Source organism: Lingula anatina, unplaced genomic scaffold, assembly GCF_051362555.1.
Source record: "Lingula anatina isolate TDL-2025a unplaced genomic scaffold, LinAna3.0 unanchor8, whole genome shotgun sequence".
Classification (NCBI taxonomy): domain Eukaryota; kingdom Metazoa; phylum Brachiopoda; class Lingulata; order Lingulida; family Lingulidae; genus Lingula; species Lingula anatina.
This window is the reverse complement of record NW_028257600.1, coordinates 101,252-122,278: the sequence shown is the minus strand read 5'-3', so window position 1 is coordinate 122,278 and position 21,027 is coordinate 101,252. Positions and strand designations below refer to the sequence as shown.

Here is a 21,027-nt window from a genome sequence, read left to right as displayed (position 1 = left end):
CATGTGATGATGTCGAAAGTCTTCGGGACACGCGCCACTTCAGTAAAGCTCTGAAAAAGCAAATTGAAAAAGCACCATTTTCCGGTCAAGTTTTCCCAGGGAAAACAAAGTACTCCAGAGACAAGATGCAGAAACGCTTTGCTCAGTGCATAGCAATGCGCTGTTATGCTGAATTCGATGCCTGCTATAAAGCAAATAAAGGGGACATAGAATTGATTAAAAGAGCACTGAGTTATGTCACTGACTCTATAATTAGTTGTTACAACGGTGATTGTGAAAACTGCTTAAAGTATTCTTATGTATGCAAAGGTGGCACGGAAACTATTTTCCCTGAGAAAGGCAAACTAGACTTTAGCAACTCTGAAGATGTGCACATCTTAAGACAGTGCCTAAATTATAGACTGGGCCCAAGGGCAATTGAATCAACAAAACTTAATACCAACACACAAAAAGTGGAGTCTTTAAACCGGACATTTCAGAAAACTAATAATAAAGTTGTCACCTTTTCACGGAACTTCGAAGGCAGGATTCACAGTGCAGTTCACTTGAGGAATAATGGACTTAAGCAATCCACTTTGTGTAAGATGGCCTCTGTTGGTGTTAGGCCCACTTCTTCAGTTGTTAAATATCTGGAGAAAGATGAAAAACAGATGAAAATGAGAGTAAATCACAAAAAGACAGTTGCATTTAAGTTAAGAGCTAGACAGAGAATCCTTAGCCGTTACAGAAGATATGACAGATCTAAAGCATTGAAAAGTAATAATGACTACAGAAGATGCATATCTATGCCAAAACTTGTAATTCCTGATCATAGCTATTCAAAGAGAGCATGTAATTAAAATAAAAATGTATGATTTTAAGATACTACTCTGTAATAAACTGGTTGTGAAATATGAAAAAAAGTTTGTTGGTCTTTCTTCTAGTCTTAAAACTTATAAATATAATTGAGAAATCTATAAATTAAGTAAATGTAAATTTAATAATAATAACAATAATATTAATAATTATCATGTACACAATTTGGCCCCCGTCTGTGTCTGAGGCACCTGCCCACATTACGACAATGTAATCTGTTATTGTTGATTCAGAGGCTCTGCTGTGAGATGATCGGGGTTACAGCACAGACCGACTCCACACGGGTGGAATGTGTAAAACCCTCTCCTAAGCATAAATGCCACCCTGTGCACTCCAACAGTAACAGAGTGTCTAGCCCCAGGAAATGTAACCCTCCATAACCCATAACGGGCCCCACTGGAACAACTGGTGCCCCCAGTCCACAGCCAACAGTATCCCTCCTGTGTGTTATGCAATTTTGCATGTAATTTCGCAAGATATACATCCTAGAACTGGTCATTAGCCATTTTTTGTGTGAAATGATGCAAGAGCACCCTTTTATGGCCTGTGCTGCTCTAAATTTAGAAACTAAGCCAAAAGTGAACAGTTGTCACTTTTCCTGTTCAGGGGAGAAACCACCAAAATATTTCCCATTGACGACCATACTAAGAAATGCCTGCAAAACTGCATAAAGAAAATAACTCTGGGAAACATTTCCCATCTCCATGGACAGCAGACACACTGACATAACTCCAAATGGCAAAAAAATATACTGTCATCAACTCCGCTGTCTTACCGGCATCACTTGAACATGTGCACCCCTCTGTTTGTAAACAAACCACTGCACCACTCACAGTCAGTAGACCCTTCCGCCAGAGGTCTCACGACTGCACTGCACCTGTGCCTGGTCCTGAAAAAAAAACTGGCAGTAGTTAACACCCTACTCTGCTAGTTGATACCAAAATTAACCCTAGCAACACACAAGAAATGCCAGGAAAAAAATGGAAAAAAGCACTCATTTTTTCTCACTGAACTATATTCGTCTATAACAGGTGCTGATTGGTTGATTTGGAGGTTTCTGCCCTGAGATTCACACAAACCACCCCCCCTGTTCTTACCTTCTGACACCAAAAATTAAAACCTTAATACACTGCCAACTGCTCCGCCCAATATGACTGAGAACGGTCTCTTGATGACTGAGCCCTGTCAAGTTGAAAATGTGGTTGCTGTATCGGCCACTCTAGCCAACATTGCACCTGGTGAGAAAGCATAATTTCATGAGTGATAAAAAGTTAAATGTACATTTCTGTGCCTGAATTTGTTTCAATTGTTTTGAAATTTGGACACCTTATGCTGGACAGGTGTGAAAATCTGAGATAAGCATCTTAACTGGTTGGGCCTAGTTTAAGTGCACTTTGTTGAGAAATAAAATGTGAAAAGTGGAAAATTACTAATAAAAATATTTTAAAATATCTAAAAATTACTTAAACTCAAGTGCAAGGTTAATTGTCACAACTGTTGTTTATGTTTGTTTGTGTTTGTTGTGAGGATACAGGAAATGAGCTTCTTGTCCCTCCCTGCAGAACAATACTCACTGCTAAGCTGTATACCCCCCTCCTGCACTGGGGCCATGCAGTTTGCTGTTTACAGGAAACCCCACTACCAATCACTGTTCATACCTTTTGTTGTAATGTATCCTGCTTTCCTGCACACCTGGGAGAGACAATGGGCAGCTGATGCTATAAAATGCCCTGTCTCTGCCTCTGGACTCAGAAGTCACTTTCTATCCACCATGCCGTACGGTAAAGGTAGCTGGAAAAAACGAAGAAAAAGTGTATTTGTGAAGGGACACAAGCTATACCATGCAAGACAGAAGTCTGACCAGCCTCCAGAGCCTATTGTGAGAAGATACATCAGACCCAGCCAAGAGTTGTACCAGGCAGCCTCCTCTCCACCCCCTGTCGGGCCGCCAGCAACCCTCAGCAGCAACCCTGATGCACCCGTCATCCTCAGACCTAGGAGGGCCCAGTCAGAGAGTTTGTCCAGCAGCCAGCCCCAACCCCCAGATGATGAATACAAGTTGGTTTCACCAGAAAAAATTGTCAATCTGGTCAACAAAGTCTTGTCAGAGCATACAGCTGAGTGCACTGGCTCAATGGTTTGGGACAGAGAGGCAGAAAGCAAGTGGGGAGTGGCTTGGTCAATGGGACTAAAATGTGACACGTGTCAGTACAGGACAGGGAAACAGAAATTGTACAATGAAGTCGAGAGCAAGCAGCGTGGCAGGAGAGCAGCAACGGTGAATGCAGGCTTGCAAGTAGGCCTGTCACAAAACATGATCTCCAACACGGCCATGAGGCAGATTCTAATGGCGACCAATGTGACCCCGCCCAGTGCATCATCCATGCAAAAGCAAGCAAATAAAGTCGGTGCTGCTATAACCAAGCTTAACAAAGCTGACATGCAACAGCGCCGTGAGAATCTACGCCGCATTCAAGATCTGAGAGGGTGTGAAGGACAGCCCATAGCAGTGGAAGGAGATGGCAGATATAATAATAGTCTGTTTAGTGGAGGGAACAAAACACCATACCAGCCAGCCACTCAGACTGTATACACCGTTGCAGAAAATGTAACCAGCAAAAAAGACATCATTGGTGTTTACACCGGAAACAAGTTATGCCACACAGCTCACCTGCTTAAAAGTAGAGGGGAAGATGTATCCTGTCCAGAGCACAGTGGTATCTGCACGGCGAATCTACGGGAAGACGACAGTATTGGAGACGAGAAACGTGCCATGCAGCAGATCCTCGAGGAAATTTCTGGAGAGGTCACAGTTGGTGCCTTGACCACTGATGGTGATAGCCGAGCCCACTCTGCATGTGATGATGTCGAAAGTCTTCGGGACACGCGCCACTTCAGTAAAGCTCTGAAAAAGCAAATTGAAAAAGCACCATTTTCCGGTCAAGTTTTCCCAGGGAAAACAAAGTACTCCAGAGACAAGATGCAGAAACGCTTTGCTCAGTGCATAGCAATGCGCTGTTATGCTGAATTCGATGCCTGCTATAAAGCAAATAAAGGGGACATAGAATTGATTAAAAGAGCACTGAGTTATGTCACTGACTCTATAATTAGTTGTTACAACGGTGATTGTGAAAACTGCTTAAAGTATTCTTATGTATGCAAAGGTGGCACGGAAACTATTTTCCCTGAGAAAGGCAAACTAGACTTTAGCAACTCTGAAGATGTGCACATCTTAAGACAGTGCCTAAATTATAGACTGGGCCCAAGGGCAATTGAATCAACAAAACTTAATACCAACACACAAAAAGTGGAGTCTTTAAACCGGACATTTCAGAAAACTAATAATAAAGTTGTCACCTTTTCACGGAACTTCGAAGGCAGGATTCACAGTGCAGTTCACTTGAGGAATAATGGACTTAAGCAATCCACTTTGTGTAAGATGGCCTCTGTTGGTGTTAGGCCCACTTCTTCAGTTGTTAAATATCTGGAAAAACAGATGAAAATGAGAGTAAATCACAAAAGACAGTTGCATTTAAGTTAAGAGCTAGACAGAGAATCCTTAGCCGTTACAGAAGATATGACAGATCTAAAGCATTGAAAAGTAATAATGACTACAGAAGATGCATATCTATGCCAAAACTTGTAATTCCTGATCATAGCTATTCAAAGAGAGCATGTAATTAAAATAAAAATGTATGATTTTAAGATACTACTCTGTAATAAACTGGTTGTGAAATATGAAAAAAAGTTTGTTGGTCTTTCTTCTAGTCTTAAAACTTATAAATATAATTGAGAAATCTATAAATTAAGTAAATGTAAATTTAATAATAATAACAATAATATTAATAATTATCATGTACACAATTTGGCCCCCGTCTGTGTCTGAGGCACCTGCCCACATTACGACAATGTAATCTGTTATTGTTGATTCATTGAGGCTCTGCTGTGAGATGATCGGGGTTACAGCACAGACCGACTCCACACGGTGGAATGTGTAAAACCCTCTCCTAAGCATAAATGCCACCCTGTGCACTCAACAGTAACAGAGTGTCTAGCCCCAGGAAATGTAACCCTCCATAACCCATAACGGGCCCCACTGGAACAACTGGTGCCCCCAGTCCACAGCCAACAGTATCCCTCCTGTGTGTTATGCAATTTTGCATGTAATTTCGCAAGATATACATCCTAGAACTGGTCATTAGCCATTTTTTTGTGTGAAATGATGCAAGAGCACCCTTTTATGGCCTGTGCTGCTCTAATTTAGAAACTAAGCCAAAAGTGAACAGTTGTCACTTTTCCTGTTCAGGGGAGAAACCACCAAAATATTTCCCATTGACGACCATACTAAGAAATGCCTGCAAAACTGCATAAAGAAAATAACTCTGGGAAACATTTCCCATCTCCATGGACAGCAGACACACTGACATAACTCCAAATGGCAAAAAAATATACTGTCATCAACTCCGCTGTCTTACCGGCATCACTTGAACATGTGCACCCCTCTGTTTGTAAACAAACCACTGCACCACTCACAGTCAGTAGACCCTTCCGCCAGAGGTCTCACGACTGCACTGCACCTGTGCCTGGTCCTGAAAAAAAAACTGGCAGTAGTTAACACCCTACTCTGCTAGTTGATACCAAAATTAACCCTAGCAACACACAAGAAATGCCAGGAAAAAATGGAAAAAAGCACTCATTTTTTCTCACTGAACTATATTCGTCTATAACAGGTGCTGATTGGTTGATTTGGAGGTTTCTGCCCTGAGATTCACACAAACCACCCCCCCTGTTCTTACCTTCTGACACCAAAATTAAAACCTTAATACACTGCCAACTGCTCCGCCCAATATGACTGAGAACGGTCTCTTGATGACTGAGCCCTGTCAAGTTGAAAATGTGGTTGCTGTATCGGCCACTCTAGCCAACATTGCACCTGGTGAGAAAGCATAATTTCATGAGTGATAAAAAGTTAAATGTACATTTCTGTGCCTGAATTTGTTTCAATTGTTTTGAAATTTGGACACCTTATGCTGGACAGGTGTGAAAATCTGAGATAAGCATCTTAACTGGTTGGGCCTAGTTTAAGTGCACTTTGTTGAGAAATAAATGTGAAAAGTGGAAAATTACTAATAAAAATATTTTAAAATATCTAAAAATTACTTAAACTCAAGTGCAAGGTTAATTGTCACAACTGTTGTTTATGTTTGTTTGTGTTTGTTGTGAGGATACAGAAATGAGCTTCTTGTCCCTCCTGCAGAACAATACTCACTGCTAAGCTGTATACCCCCCTCCTGCACTGGGGCCATGCAGTTTGCTGTTTACAGGAACCCCACTACCAATCACTGTTCATACCTTTTGTTGTAATGTATCCTGCTTTCCTGCACACCTGGGAGAGACAATGGGCAGCTGATGCTATAAAATGCCCTGTCTCTGCCTCTGGACTCAGAAGTCACTTTCTATCCACCATGCCGTACGGTAAAGGTAGCTGGAAAAAACGAAGAAAAAGTGTATTTGTGAAGGGACACAAGCTATACCATGCAAGACAGAAGTCTGACCAGCCTCCAGAGCCTATTGTGAGAAGATACATCAGACCCAGCCAAGAGTTGTACCAGGCAGCCTCCTCTCCACCCCCTGTCGGGCCGCCAGCAACCCTCAGCAGCAACCCTGATGCACCCGTCATCCTCAGACCTAGGAGGGCCCAGTCAGAGAGTTTGTCCAGCAGCCAGCCCAACCCCAGATGATGAATACAAGTTGGTTTCACCAGAAAAAATTGTCAATCTGGTCAACAAAGTCTTGTCAGAGCATACAGCTGAGTGCACTGGCTCAATGGTTTGGGACAGAGAGGCAGAAAGCAAGTGGGGAGTGGCTTGGTCAATGGGACTAAAATGTGACACGTGTCAGTACAGGACAGGGAAACAGAAATTGTACAATGAAGTCGAGAGCAAGCAGCGTGGCAGGAGAGCAGCAACGGTGAATGCAGGCTTGCAAGTAGGCCTGTCACAAAACATGATCTCCAACACGGCCATGAGGCAGATTCTAATGGCGACCAATGTGACCCCGCCCAGTGCATCATCCATGCAAAAGCAAGCAAATAAAGTCGGTGCTGCTATAACCAAGCTTAACAAAGCTGACATGCAACAGCGCCGTGAGAATCTACGCCGCATTCAAGATCTGAGAGGGTGTGAAGGACAGCCCATAGCAGTGGAAGGAGATGGCAGATATAATAATAGTCTGTTTAGTGGAGGGAACAAAACACCATACCAGCCAGCCACTCAGACTGTATACACCGTTGCAGAAAATGTAACCAGCAAAAAAGACATCATTGGTGTTTACACCGGAAACAAGTTATGCCACACAGCTCACCTGCTTAAAAGTAGAGGGGAAGATGTATCCTGTCCAGAGCACAGTGGTATCTGCACGGCGAATCTACGGGAAGACGACAGTATTGGAGACGAGAACGTGCCATGCAGCAGATCCTCGAGGAAATTTCTGGAGAGGTCACAGTTGGTGCCTTGACCACTGATGGTGATAGCCGAGCCCACTCTGCATGTGATGATGTCGAAAGTCTTCGGGACACGCGCCACTTCAGTAAAGCTCTGAAAAAGCAAATTGAAAAAGCACCATTTTCCGGTCAAGTTTTCCCAGGGAAAACAAAGTACTCCAGAGACAAGATGCAGAAACGCTTTGCTCAGTGCATAGCAATGCGCTGTTATGCTGAATTCGATGCCTGCTATAAAGCAAATAAAGGGGACATAGAATGATTAAAAGAGCACTGAGTTATGTCACTGACTCTATAATTAGTTGTTACAACGGTGATTGTGAAAACTGCTTAAAGTATTCTTATGTATGCAAAGGTGGCACGGAAACTATTTTCCCTGAGAAAGGCAAACTAGACTTTAGCAACTCTGAAGATGTGCACATCTTAAGACAGTGCCTAAATTATAGACTGGGCCCAAGGGCAATTGAATCAACAAAACTTAATACCAACACACAAAAAGTGGAGTCTTTAAACCGGACATTTCAGAAAACTAATAATAAAGTTGTCACCTTTTCACGGAACTTCGAAGGCAGGATTCACAGTGCAGTTCACTTGAGGAATAATGGACTTAAGCAATCCACTTTGTGTAAGATGGCCTCTGTTGGTGTTAGGCCACTTCTTCAGTTGTTAAATATCTGGAGAAAGATGAAAAACAGATGAAAATGAGAGTAAATCACAAAAAGACAGTTGCATTTAAGTTAAGAGCTAGACAGAGAATCCTTAGCCGTTACAGAAGATATGACAGATCTAAAGCATTGAAAAGTAATAATGACTACAGAAGATGCATATCTATGCCAAAACTTGTAATTCCTGATCATAGCTATTCAAAGAGAGCATGTAATTAAAATAAAAATGTATGATTTTAAGATACTACTCTGTAATAAACTGGTTGTGAAATATGAAAAAAAGTTTGTTGGTCTTTCTTCTAGTCTTAAAACTTATAAATATAATTGAGAAATCTATAAATTAAGTAAATGTAATTTAATAATAATAACAATAATATTAATAATTATCATGTACACAATTTGGCCCCCGTCTGTGTCTGAGGCACCTGCCCACATACGACAATGTAATCTGTTATTGTTGATTCATTGAGGCTCTGCTGTGAGATGATCGGGGTTACAGCACAGACCGACTCCACACGGGTGGAATGTGTAAAACCCTCTCCTAAGCATAAATGCCACCCTGTGCACTCCAACAGTAACAGAGTGTCTAGCCCCAGGAAATGTAACCCTCCATAACCCATAACGGGCCCCACTGAACAACTGGTGCCCCAGTCCACAGCCAACAGTATCCCTCCTGTGTGTTATGCAATTTTGCATGTAATTTCGCAAGATATACATCCTAGAACTGGTCATTAGCCATTTTTTGTGTGAAATGATGCAAGAGCACCCTTTTATGGCCTGTGCTGCTCTAAATTTAGAAACTAAGCCAAAAGTGAACAGTTGTCACTTTTCCTGTTCAGGGGAGAAACCACCAAAATATTTCCCATTGACGACCATACTAAGAAATGCCTGCAAAACTGCATAAAGAAAATAACTCTGGGAAACATTTTCCCATCTCCATGGACAGCAGACACACTGACATAACTCCAAATGGCAAAAAAATATACTGTCATCACTCCGCTGTCTTACCGGCATCACTTGAACATGTGCACCCCTCTGTTTGTAAACAAACCACTGCACCACTCACAGTCAGTAGACCCTTCCGCCAGAGGTCTCACGACTGCACTGCACCTGTGCCTGGTCCTGAAAAAAAAACTGGCAGTAGTTAACACCCTACTCTGCTAGTTGATACCAAAATTAACCCTAGCAACACACAAGAAATGCAGGAAAAAATGGAAAAAAGCACTCATTTTTTCTCACTGAACTATATTCGTCTATAACAGGTGCTGATTGGTTGATTTGGAGGTTTCTGCCCTGAGATTCACACAAACCACCCCCCCTGTTCTTACCTTCTGACACAAAAATTAAAACCTTAATACACTGCCAACTGCTCCGCCCAATATGACTGAGAACGGTCTCTTGATGACTGAGCCCTGTCAAGTTGAAAATGTGGTTGCTGTATCGGCCACTCTAGCCAACATTGCACCTGGTGAGAAAGCATAATTTCATGAGTGATAAAAGTTAAATGTACATTTCTGTGCCTGAATTTGTTTCAATTGTTTTGAAATTTGGACACCTTATGCTGGACAGGTGTGAAAATCTGAGATAAGCATCTTAACTGGTTGGGCCTAGTTTAAGTGCACTTTGTTGAGAAATAAAATGTGAAAAGTGGAAAATTACTAATAAAAATATTTTAAAATATCTAAAATTACTTAAACTCAAGTGCAAGGTTAATTGTCACAACTGTTGTTTATGTTTGTTTGTGTTTGTTGTGAGGATACAGGAAATGAGCTTCTTGTCCCTCCCTGCAGAACAATACTCACTGCTAAGCTGTATACCCCCCTCCTGCACTGGGGCCATGCAGTTTGCTGTTTACAGGAAACCCCACTACCAATCACTGTTCATACCTTTTGTTGTAATGTATCCTGCTTCCTGCACACCTGGGAGAGACAATGGGCAGCTGATGCTATAAAATGCCCTGTCTCTGCCTCTGGACTCAGAAGTCACTTTCTATCCACCATGCCGTACGGTAAAGGTAGCTGGAAAAAACGAAGAAAAAGTGTATTTGTGAAGGGACACAAGCTATACCATGCAAGACAGAAGTCTGACCAGCCTCCAGAGCCTATTGTGAGAAGATACATCAGACCCAGCCAAGAGTTGTACCAGGCAGCCTCCTCTCCACCCCTGTCGGGCCGCCAGCAACCCTCAGCAGCAACCCTGATGCACCCGTCATCCTCAGACCTAGGAGGGCCAGTCAGAGAGTTTGTCCAGCAGCCAGCCCAACCCCCAGATGATGAATACAAGTTGGTTTCACCAGAAAAAATTGTCAATCTGGTCAACAAAGTCTTGTCAGAGCATACAGCTGAGTGCACTGGCTCAATGGTTTGGGACAGAGAGGCAGAAAGCAAGTGGGAGTGGCTTGGTCAATGGGACTAAAATGTGACACGTGTCAGTACAGGACAGGGAAACAGAAATTGTACAATGAAGTCGAGAGCAAGCAGCGTGGCAGGAGAGCAGCAACGGTGAATGCAGGCTTGCAAGTAGGCCTGTCACAAAACATGATCTCCAACACGGCATGAGGCAGATTCTAATGGCGACCAATGTGACCCCGCCCAGTGCATCATCCATGCAAAAGCAAGCAAATAAAGTCGGTGCTGCTATAACCAAGCTTAACAAAGCTGACATGCAACAGCGCCGTGAGAATCTACGCCGCATTCAAGATCATCTACGCCGCAATTCAAGATCTGAGAGGGTGTACAGCCCATAGCAGTGGAAGGAGATGGCAGATATAATAATAGTCTGTTTAGTGGAGGGAACAAAACACCATACCAGCCAGCCACTCAGACTGTATACACCGTTGCAGAAAATGTAACCAGCAAAAAAGACATCATTGGTGTTTACACCGGAAACAAGTTATGCCACACAGCTCACCTGCTTAAAAGTAGAGGGGAAGATGTATCCTGTCCAGAGCACAGTGGTATCTGCACGGCGAATCTACGGGAAGACGACAGTATTGGAGACGAGAAACGTGCCATGCAGCAGATCCTCGAGGAAATTTCTGGAGAGGTCACAGTTGGTGCCTTGACCACTGATGGTGATAGCCGAGCCCACTCTGCATGTGATGATGTCGAAAGTCTTCGGGACACGCGCCACTTCAGTAAAGCTCTGAAAAAGCAAATTGAAAAAGCACCATTTTCCGGTCAAGTTTTCCCAGGGAAAACAAAGTACTCCAGAGACAAGATGCAGAAACGCTTTGCTCAGTGCATAGCAATGCGCTGTTATGCTGAATTCGATGCCTGCTATAAAGCAAATAAAGGGGACATAGAATTGATTAAAAGAGCACTGAGTTATGTCACTGACTCTATAATTAGTTGTTACAACGGTGATTGTGAAAACTGCTTAAAGTATTCTTATGTATGCAAAGGTGGCACGGAAACTATTTTCCCTGAGAAAGGCAAACTAGACTTTAGCAACTCTGAAGATGTGCACATCTTAAGACAGTGCCTAAATTATAGACTGGGCCCAAGGGCAATTGAATCAACAAAACTTAATACCAACACACAAAAAGTGGAGTCTTTAAACCGGACATTTCAGAAAACTAATAATAAAGTTGTCACCTTTTCACGGAACTTCGAAGGCAGGATTCACAGTGCAGTTCACTTGAGGAATAATGGACTTAAGCAATCCACTTTGTGTAAGATGGCCTCTGTTGGTGTTAGGCCCACTTCTTCAGTTGTTAAATATCTGGAGAAAGATGAAAAACAGATGAAAATGAGAGTAAATCACAAAAAGACAGTTGCATTTAAGTTAAGAGCTAGACAGAGAATCCTTAGCCGTTACAGAAGATATGACAGATCTAAAGCATTGAAAAGTAATAATGACTACAGAAGATGCATATCTATGCCAAAACTTGTAATTCCTGATCATAGCTATTCAAAGAGAGCATGTAATTAAAATAAAAATGTATGATTTTAAGATACTACTCTGTAATAAACTGGTTGTGAAATATGAAAAAAAGTTTGTTGGTCTTTCTTCTAGTCTTAAAACTTATAAATATAATTGAGAAATCTATAAATTAAGTAAATGTAAATTTAATAATAATAACAATAATATTAATAATTATCATGTACACAATTTGGCCCCCGTCTGTGTCTGAGGCACCTGCCCACATTACGACAATGTAATCTGTTATTGTTGATTCATTGAGGCTCTGCTGTGAGATGATCGGGGTTACAGCACAGACCGACTCCACACGGGTGGAATGTGTAAAACCCTCTCCTAAGCATAAATGCCACCCTGTGCACTCCAACAGTAACAGAGTGTCTAGCCCCAGGAAATGTAACCCTCCATAACCCATAACGGGCCCCACTGGAACAACTGGTGCCCCCAGTCCACAGCCAACAGTATCCCTCCTGTGTGTTATGCAATTTTGCATGTAATTTCGCAAGATATACATCCTAGAACTGGTCATTAGCCATTTTTTGTGTGAAATGATGCAAGAGCACCCTTTTATGGCCTGTGCTGCTCTAAATTTAGAAACTAAGCCAAAAGTGAACAGTTGTCACTTTTCCTGTTCAGGGGAGAAACCACCAAAATATTTCCCATTGACGACCATACTAAGAAATGCCTGCAAAACTGCATAAAGAAAATAACTCTGGGAAACATTTCCCATCTCCATGGACAGCAGACACACTGACATAACTCCAAATGGCAAAAAAATATACTGTCATCAACTCCGCTGTCTTACCGGCATCACTTGAACATGTGCACCCCTCTGTTTGTAAACAAACCACTGCACCACTCACAGTCAGTAGACCCTTCCGCCAGAGGTCTCACGACTGCACTGCACCTGTGCCTGGTCCTGAAAAAAAAACTGGCAGTAGTTAACACCCTACTCTGCTAGTTGATACCAAAATTAACCCTAGCAACACACAAGAAATGCCAGGAAAAAAATGGAAAAAAGCACTCATTTTTTCTCACTGAACTATATTCGTCTATAACAGGTGCTGATTGGTTGATTTGGAGGTTTCTGCCCTTCACACAAACCACCCCCCCTGTTCTTACCTTCTGACACCAAAAATTAAAACCTTAATACACTGCCAACTGCTCCGCCCAATATGACTGAGAACGGTCTCTTGATGACTGAGCCCTGTCAAGTTGAAAATGTGGTTGCTGTATCGGCCACTCTAGCCAACATTGCACCTGGTGAGAAAGCATAATTTCATGAGTGATAAAAAGTTAAATGTACATTTCTGTGCCTGAATTTGTTTCAATTGTTTTGAAATTTGGACACCTTATGCTGGACAGGTGTGAAAATCTGAGATAAGCATCTTAACTGGTTGGGCCTAGTTTAAGTGCACTTTGTTGAGAAATAAAATGTGAAAAGTGGAAAATTACTAATAAAAATATTTTAAAATATCTAAAAATTACTTAAACTCAAGTGCAAGGTTAATTGTCACAACTGTTGTTTATGTTTGTTTGTGTTTGTTGTGAGGATACAGGAAATGAGCTTCTTGTCCCTCCCTGCAGAACAATACTCACTGCTAAGCTGTATACCCCCCTCCTGCACTGGGGCCATGCAGTTTGCTGTTTACAGGAAACCCCACTACCAATCACTGTTCATACCTTTTGTTGTAATGTATCCTGCTTTCCTGCACACCTGGGAGAGACAATGGGCAGCTGATGCTATAAAATGCCCTGTCTCTGCCTCTGGACCTCACAACAAACACAAACAAACATAAACAACAGTTGTGACAATTAACCTTGCACTTGAGTTTAAGTAATTTTTAGATATTTTAAAATATTTTTATTAGTAATTTTCCACTTTTCACATTTTATTTCTCAACAAAGTGCACTTAAACTAGGCCCAACCAGTTAAGATGCTTATCTCAGATTTTCACACCTGTCCAGCATAAGGTGTCCAAATTTCAAAACAATTGAAACAAATTCAGGCACAGAAATGTACATTTAACTTTTTATCACTCATGAAATTATGCTTTCTCACCAGGTGCAATGTTGGCTAGAGTGGCCGATACAGCAACCACATTTTCAACTTGACAGGGCTCAGTCATCAAGAGACCGTTCTCAGTCATATTGGGCGGAGCAGTTGGCAGTGTATTAAGGTTTTAATTTTTGGTGTCAGAAGGTAAGAACAGGGGGGGTGGTTTGTGTGAATCTCAGGGCAGAAACCTCCAAATCAACCAATCAGCACCTGTTATAGACGAATATAGTTCAGTGAGAAAAAATGAGTGCTTTTTTCCATTTTTTTCCTGGCATTTCTTGTGTGTTGCTAGGGTTAATTTTGGTATCAACTAGCAGAGTAGGGTGTTAACTACTGCCAGTTTTTTTTTCAGGACCAGGCACAGGTGCAGTGCAGTCGTGAGACCTCTGGCGGAAGGGTCTACTGACTGTGAGTGGTGCAGTGGTTTGTTTACAAACAGAGGGGTGCACATGTTCAAGTGATGCCGGTAAGACAGCGGAGTTGATGACAGTATATTTTTTTGCCATTTGGAGTTATGTCAGTGTGTCTGCTGTCCATGGAGATGGGAAATGTTTCCCAGAGTTATTTTCTTTATGCAGTTTTGCAGGCATTTCTTAGTATGGTCGTCAATGGGAAATATTTTGGTGGTTTCTCCCCTGAACAGGAAAAGTGACAACTGTTCACTTTTGGCTTAGTTTCTAAATTTAGAGCAGCACAGGCCATAAAAGGGTGCTCTTGCATCATTTCACACAAAAAATGGCTAATGACCAGTTCTAGGATGTATATCTTGCGAAATTACATGCAAAATTGCATAACACACAGGAGGGATACTGTTGGCTGTGGACTGGGGGCACCAGTTGTTCCAGTGGGGCCCGTTATGGGTTATGGAGGGTTACATTTCCTGGGGCTAGACACTCTGTTACTGTTGGAGTGCACAGGGTGGCATTTATGCTTAGGAGAGGGTTTTACACATTCCACCCGTGTGGAGTCGGTCTGTGCTGTAACCCCGATCATCTCACAGCAGAGCCTCAATGAATCAACAATAACAGATTACATTGTCGTAATGTGGGCAGGTGCCTCAGACACAGACGGGGGCCAAATTGTGTACATGATAATTATTAATATTATTGTTATTATTATTAAATTTACATTTACTTAATTTATAGATTTCTCAATTATATTTATAAGTTTTAAGACTAGAAGAAAGACCAACAAACTTTTTTTCATATTTCACAACCAGTTTATTACAGAGTAGTATCTTAAAATCATACATTTTTATTTTAATTACATGCTCTCTTTGAATAGCTATGATCAGGAATTACAAGTTTTGGCATAGATATGCATCTTCTGTAGTCATTATTACTTTTCAATGCTTTAGATCTGTCATATCTTCTGTAACGGCTAAGGATTCTCTGTCTAGCTCTTAACTTAAATGCAACTGTCTTTTTGTGATTTACTCTCATTTTCATCTGTTTTTCATCTTTCTCCAGATATTTAACAACTGAAGAAGTGGGCCTAACACCAACAGAGGCCATCTTACACAAAGTGGATTGCTTAAGTCCATTATTCCTCAAGTGAACTGCACTGTGAATCCTGCCTTCGAAGTTCCGTGAAAAGGTGACAACTTTATTATTAGTTTTCTGAAATGTCCGGTTTAAAGACTCCACTTTTTGTGTGTTGGTATTAAGTTTTGTTGATTCAATTGCCCTTGGGCCCAGTCTATAATTTAGGCACTGTCTTAAGATGTGCACATCTTCAGAGTTGCTAAAGTCTAGTTTGCCTTTCTCAGGGAAAATAGTTTCCGTGCCACCTTTGCATACATAAGAATACTTTAAGCAGTTTTCACAATCACCGTTGTAACAACTAATTATAGAGTCAGTGACATAACTCAGTGCTCTTTTAATCAATTCTATGTCCCCTTTATTTGCTTTATAGCAGGCATCGAATTCAGCATAACAGCGCATTGCTATGCACTGAGCAAAGCGTTTCTGCATCTTGTCTCTGGAGTACTTTGTTTTCCCTGGGAAAACTTGACCGGAAAATGGTGCTTTTTCAATTTGCTTTTTCAGAGCTTTACTGAAGTGGCGCGTGTCCCGAAGACTTTCGACATCATCACATGCAGAGTGGGCTCGGCTATCACCATCAGTGGTCAAGGCACCAACTGTGACCTCTCCAGAAATTTCCTCGAGGATCTGCTGCATGGCACGTTTCTCGTCTCCAATACTGTCGTCTTCCCGTAGATTCGCCGTGCAGATACCACTGTGCTCTGGACAGGATACATCTTCCCCTCTACTTTTAAGCAGGTGAGCTGTGTGGCATAACTTGTTTCCGGTGTAAACACCAATGATGTCTTTTTTGCTGGTTACATTTTCTGCAACGGTGTATACAGTCTGAGTGGCTGGCTGGTATGGTGTTTTGTTCCCTCCACTAAACAGACTATTATTATATCTGCCATCTCCTTCCACTGCTATGGGCTGTCCTTCACACCCTCTCAGATCTTGAATGCGGCGTAGATTCTCACGGCGCTGTTGCATGTCAGCTTTGTTAAGCTTGGTTATAGCAGCACCGACTTTATTTGCTTGCTTTTGCATGGATGATGCACTGGGCGGGGTCACATTGGTCGCCATTAGAATCTGCCTCATGGCCGTGTTGGAGATCATGTTTTGTGACAGGCCTACTTGCAAGCCTGCATTCACCGTTGCTGCTCTCCTGCCACGCTGCTTGCTCTCGACTTCATTGTACAATTTCTGTTTCCCTGTCCTGTACTGACACGTGTCACATTTTAGTCCCATTGACCAAGCCACTCCCCACTTGCTTTCTGCCTCTCTGTCCCAAACCATTGAGCCAGTGCACTCAGCTGTATGCTCTGACAAGACTTTGTTGACCAGATTGACAATTTTTTCTGGTGAAACCAACTTGTATTCATCATCTGGGGGTTGGGGCTGGCTGCTGGACAAACTCTCTGACTGGGCCCTCCTAGGTCTGAGGATGACGGGTGCATCAGGGTTGCTGCTGAGGGTTGCTGGCGGCCCGACAGGGGGTGGAGAGGAGGCTGCCTGGTACAACTCTTGGCTGGGTCTGATGTATCTTCTCACAATAGGCTCTGGAGGCTGGTCAGACTTCTGTCTTGCATGGTATAGCTTGTGTCCCTTCACAAATACACTTTTTCTTCGTTTTTTCCAGCTACCTTTACCGTACGGCATGGTGGATAGAAAGTGACTTCTGAGTCCAGAGGCAGAGACAGGGCATTTTATAGCATCAGCTGCCATTGTCTCTCCCAGGTGTGCAGGAAAGCAGGATACATTACAACAAAAGGTATGAACAGTGATTGGTAGTGGGGTTTCCTGTAAACAGCAAACTGCATGGCCCCAGTGCAGGAGGGGGGTATACAGCTTAGCAGTGAGTATTGTTCTGCAGGGAGGGACAAGAAGCTCATTTCCTGTATCCTCACAACAAACACAAACAAACATAAACAACAGTTGTGACAATTAACCTTGCACTTGAGTTTAAGTAATTTTTAGATATTTTAAAATATTTTTATTAGTAATTTTCCACTTTTCACATTTTATTTCTCAACAAAGTGCACTTAAACTAGGCCCAACCAGTTAAGATGCTTATCTCAGATTTTCACACCTGTCCAGCATAAGGTGTCCAAATTTCAAAACAATTGAAACAAATTCAGGCACAGAAATGTACATTTAACTTTTTATCACTCATGAAATTATGCTTTCTCACCAGGTGCAATGTTGGCTAGAGTGGCCGATACAGCAACCACATTTTCAACTTGACAGGGCTCAGTCATCAAGAGACCGTTCTCAGTCATATTGGGCGGAGCAGTTGGCAGTGTATTAAGGTTTTAATTTTTGGTGTCAGAAGGTAAGAACAGGGGGGGTGGTTTGTGTGAAGGGCAGAAACCTCCAAATCAACCAATCAGCACCTGTTATAGACGAATATAGTTCAGTGAGAAAAAATGAGTGCTTTTTTCCATTTTTTTCCTGGCATTTCTTGTGTGTTGCTAGGGTTAATTTTGGTATCAACTAGCAGAGTAGGGTGTTAACTACTGCCAGTTTTTTTTTCAGGACCAGGCACAGGTGCAGTGCAGTCGTGAGACCTCTGGCGGAAGGGTCTACTGACTGTGAGTGGTGCAGTGGTTTGTTTACAAACAGAGGGGTGCACATGTTCAAGTGATGCCGGTAAGACAGCGGAGTTGATGACAGTATATTTTTTTGCCATTTGGAGTTATGTCAGTGTGTCTGCTGTCCATGGAGATGGGAAATGTTTCCCAGAGTTATTTTCTTTATGCAGTTTTGCAGGCATTTCTTAGTATGGTCGTCAATGGGAAATATTTTGGTGGTTTCTCCCCTGAACAGGAAAAGTGACAACTGTTCACTTTTGGCTTAGTTTCTAAATTTAGAGCAGCACAGGCCATAAAAGGGTGCTCTTGCATCATTTCACACAAAAAATGGCTAATGACCAGTTCTAGGATGTATATCTTGCGAAATTACATGCAAAATTGCATAACACACAGGAGGGATACTGTTGGCTGTGGACTGGGGGCACCAGTTGTTCCAGTGGGGCCCGTTATGGGTTATGGAGGGTTACATTTCCTGGGGCTAGACACTCTGTTACTGTTGGAGTGCACAGGGTGGCATTTATGCTTAGGAGAGGGTTTTACACATTCCACCCGTGTGGAGTCGGTCTGTGCTGTAACCCCGATCATCTCACAGCAGAGCCTCAATGAATCAACAATAACAGATTACATTGTCGTAATGTGGGCAGGTGCCTCAGACACAGACGGGGGCCAAATTGTGTACATGATAATTATTAATATTATTGTTATTATTATTAAATTTACATTTACTTAATTTATAGATTTCTCAATTATATTTATAAGTTTTAAGACTAGAAGAAAGACCAACAAACTTTTTTTCATATTTCACAACCAGTTTATTACAGAGTAGTATCTTAAAATCATACATTTTTATTTTAATTACATGCTCTCTTTGAATAGCTATGATCAGGAATTACAAGTTTTGGCATAGATATGCATCTTCTGTAGTCATTATTACTTTTCAATGCTTTAGATCTGTCATATCTTCTGTAACGGCTAAGGATTCTCTGTCTAGCTCTTAACTTAAATGCAACTGTCTTTTTGTGATTTACTCTCATTTTCATCTGTTTTTCATCTTTCTCCAGATATTTAACAACTGAAGAAGTGGGCCTAACACCAACAGAGGCCATCTTACACAAAGTGGATTGCTTAAGTCCATTATTCCTCAAGTGAACTGCACTGTGAATCCTGCCTTCGAAGTTCCGTGAAAAGGTGACAACTTTATTATTAGTTTTCTGAAATGTCCGGTTTAAAGACTCCACTTTTTGTGTGTTGGTATTAAGTTTTGTTGATTCAATTGCCCTTGGGCCCAGTCTATAATTTAGGCACTGTCTTAAGATGTGCACATCTTCAGAGTTGCTAAAGTCTAGTTTGCCTTTCTCAGGGAAAATAGTTTCCGTGCCACCTTTGCATACATAAGAATACTTTAAGCAGTTTTCACAATCACCGTCTGTAACAACTAATTATAGAGTCAGTGACATAACTCAGTGCTCTTTTAATCAATTCTATGTCCCCTTTATTTGCTTTATAGCAGGCATCGAATTCAGCATAACAGCGCATTGCTATGCACTGAGCAAAGCGTTTCTGCATCTTGTCTCTGGAGTACTTTGTTTTCCCTGGGAAAACTTGACCGGAAAATGGTGCTTTTTCAATTTGCTTTTTCAGAGCTTTACTGAAGTGGCGCGTGTCCCGAAGACTTTCGACATCATCACATGCAGAGTGGGCTCGGCTATCACCATCAGTGGTCAAGGCACCAACTGTGACCTCTCCAGAAATTTCCTCGAGGATCTGCTGCATGGCACGTTTCTCGTCTCCAATACTGTCGTCTTCCCGTAGATTCGCCGTGCAGATACCACTGTGCTCTGGACAGGATACATCTTCCCCTCTACTTTTAAGCAGGTGAGCTGTGTGGCATAACTTGTTTCCGGTGTAAACACCAATGATGTCTTTTTTGCTGGTTACATTTTCTGCAACGGTGTATACAGTCTGAGTGGCTGGCTGGTATGGTGTTTTGTTCCCTCCACTAAACAGACTATTATTATATCTGCCATCTCCTTCCACTGCTATGGGCTGTCCTTCACACCCTCTCAGATCTTGAATGCGGCGTAGATTCTCACGGCGCTGTTGCATGTCAGCTTTGTTAAGCTTGGTTATAGCAGCACCGACTTTATTTGCTTGCTTTTGCATGGATGATGCACTGGGCGGGGTCACATTGGTCGCCATTAGAATCTGCCTCATGGCCGTGTTGGAGATCATGTTTTGTGACAGGCCTACTTGCAAGCCTGCATTCACCGTTGCTGCTCTCCTGCCACGCTGCTTGCTCTCGACTTCATTGTACAATTTCTGTTTCCCTGTCCTGTACTGACACGTGTCACATTTTAGTCCCATTGACCAAGCCACTCCCCACTTGCTTTCTGCCTCTCTGTCCCAAACCATTGAGCCAGTGCACTCAGCTGTATGCTCTGACAAGACTTTGTTGACCAGATTGACAATTTTTTCTGGTGAAACCAACTTGTATTCATCATCTGGGGGGTTGGGGCTGGCTGCTGGACAAACTCTCTGACTGGGCCCTCCTAGGTCTGAGGATGACGGGTGCATCAGGGTTGCTGCTGAGGGTTGCTGGCGGCCCCGACAGGGGGTGGAGAGGAGGCTGCCTGGTACAACTCTTGGCTGGGTCTGATGTATCTTCTCACAATAGGCTCTGGAGGCTGGTCAGACTTCTGTCTTGCATGGTATAGCTTGTGTCCCTTCACAAATACACTTTTTCTTCGTTTTTTCCAGCTACCTTTACCGTACGGCATGGTGGATAGAAAGTGACTTCTGAGTCCAGAGGCAGAGACAGGGCATTTTATAGCATCAGCTGCCCATTGTCTCTCCCAGGTGTGCAGGAAAGCAGGATACATTACAACAAAAGGTATGAACAGTGATTGGTAGCTGG

At 42.4% G+C, this 21,027-nt stretch overlaps 1 pseudogene; it reads right to left on the bottom strand.

The window, feature by feature from the left end:
• Positions 1–18,874: 18,874 nt before the first annotated feature.
• LOC147759318 (uncharacterized) lies at positions 18,875–20,687 on the bottom strand (annotated as a pseudogene).
• Positions 20,688–21,027: the final 340 nt, after the last annotated feature.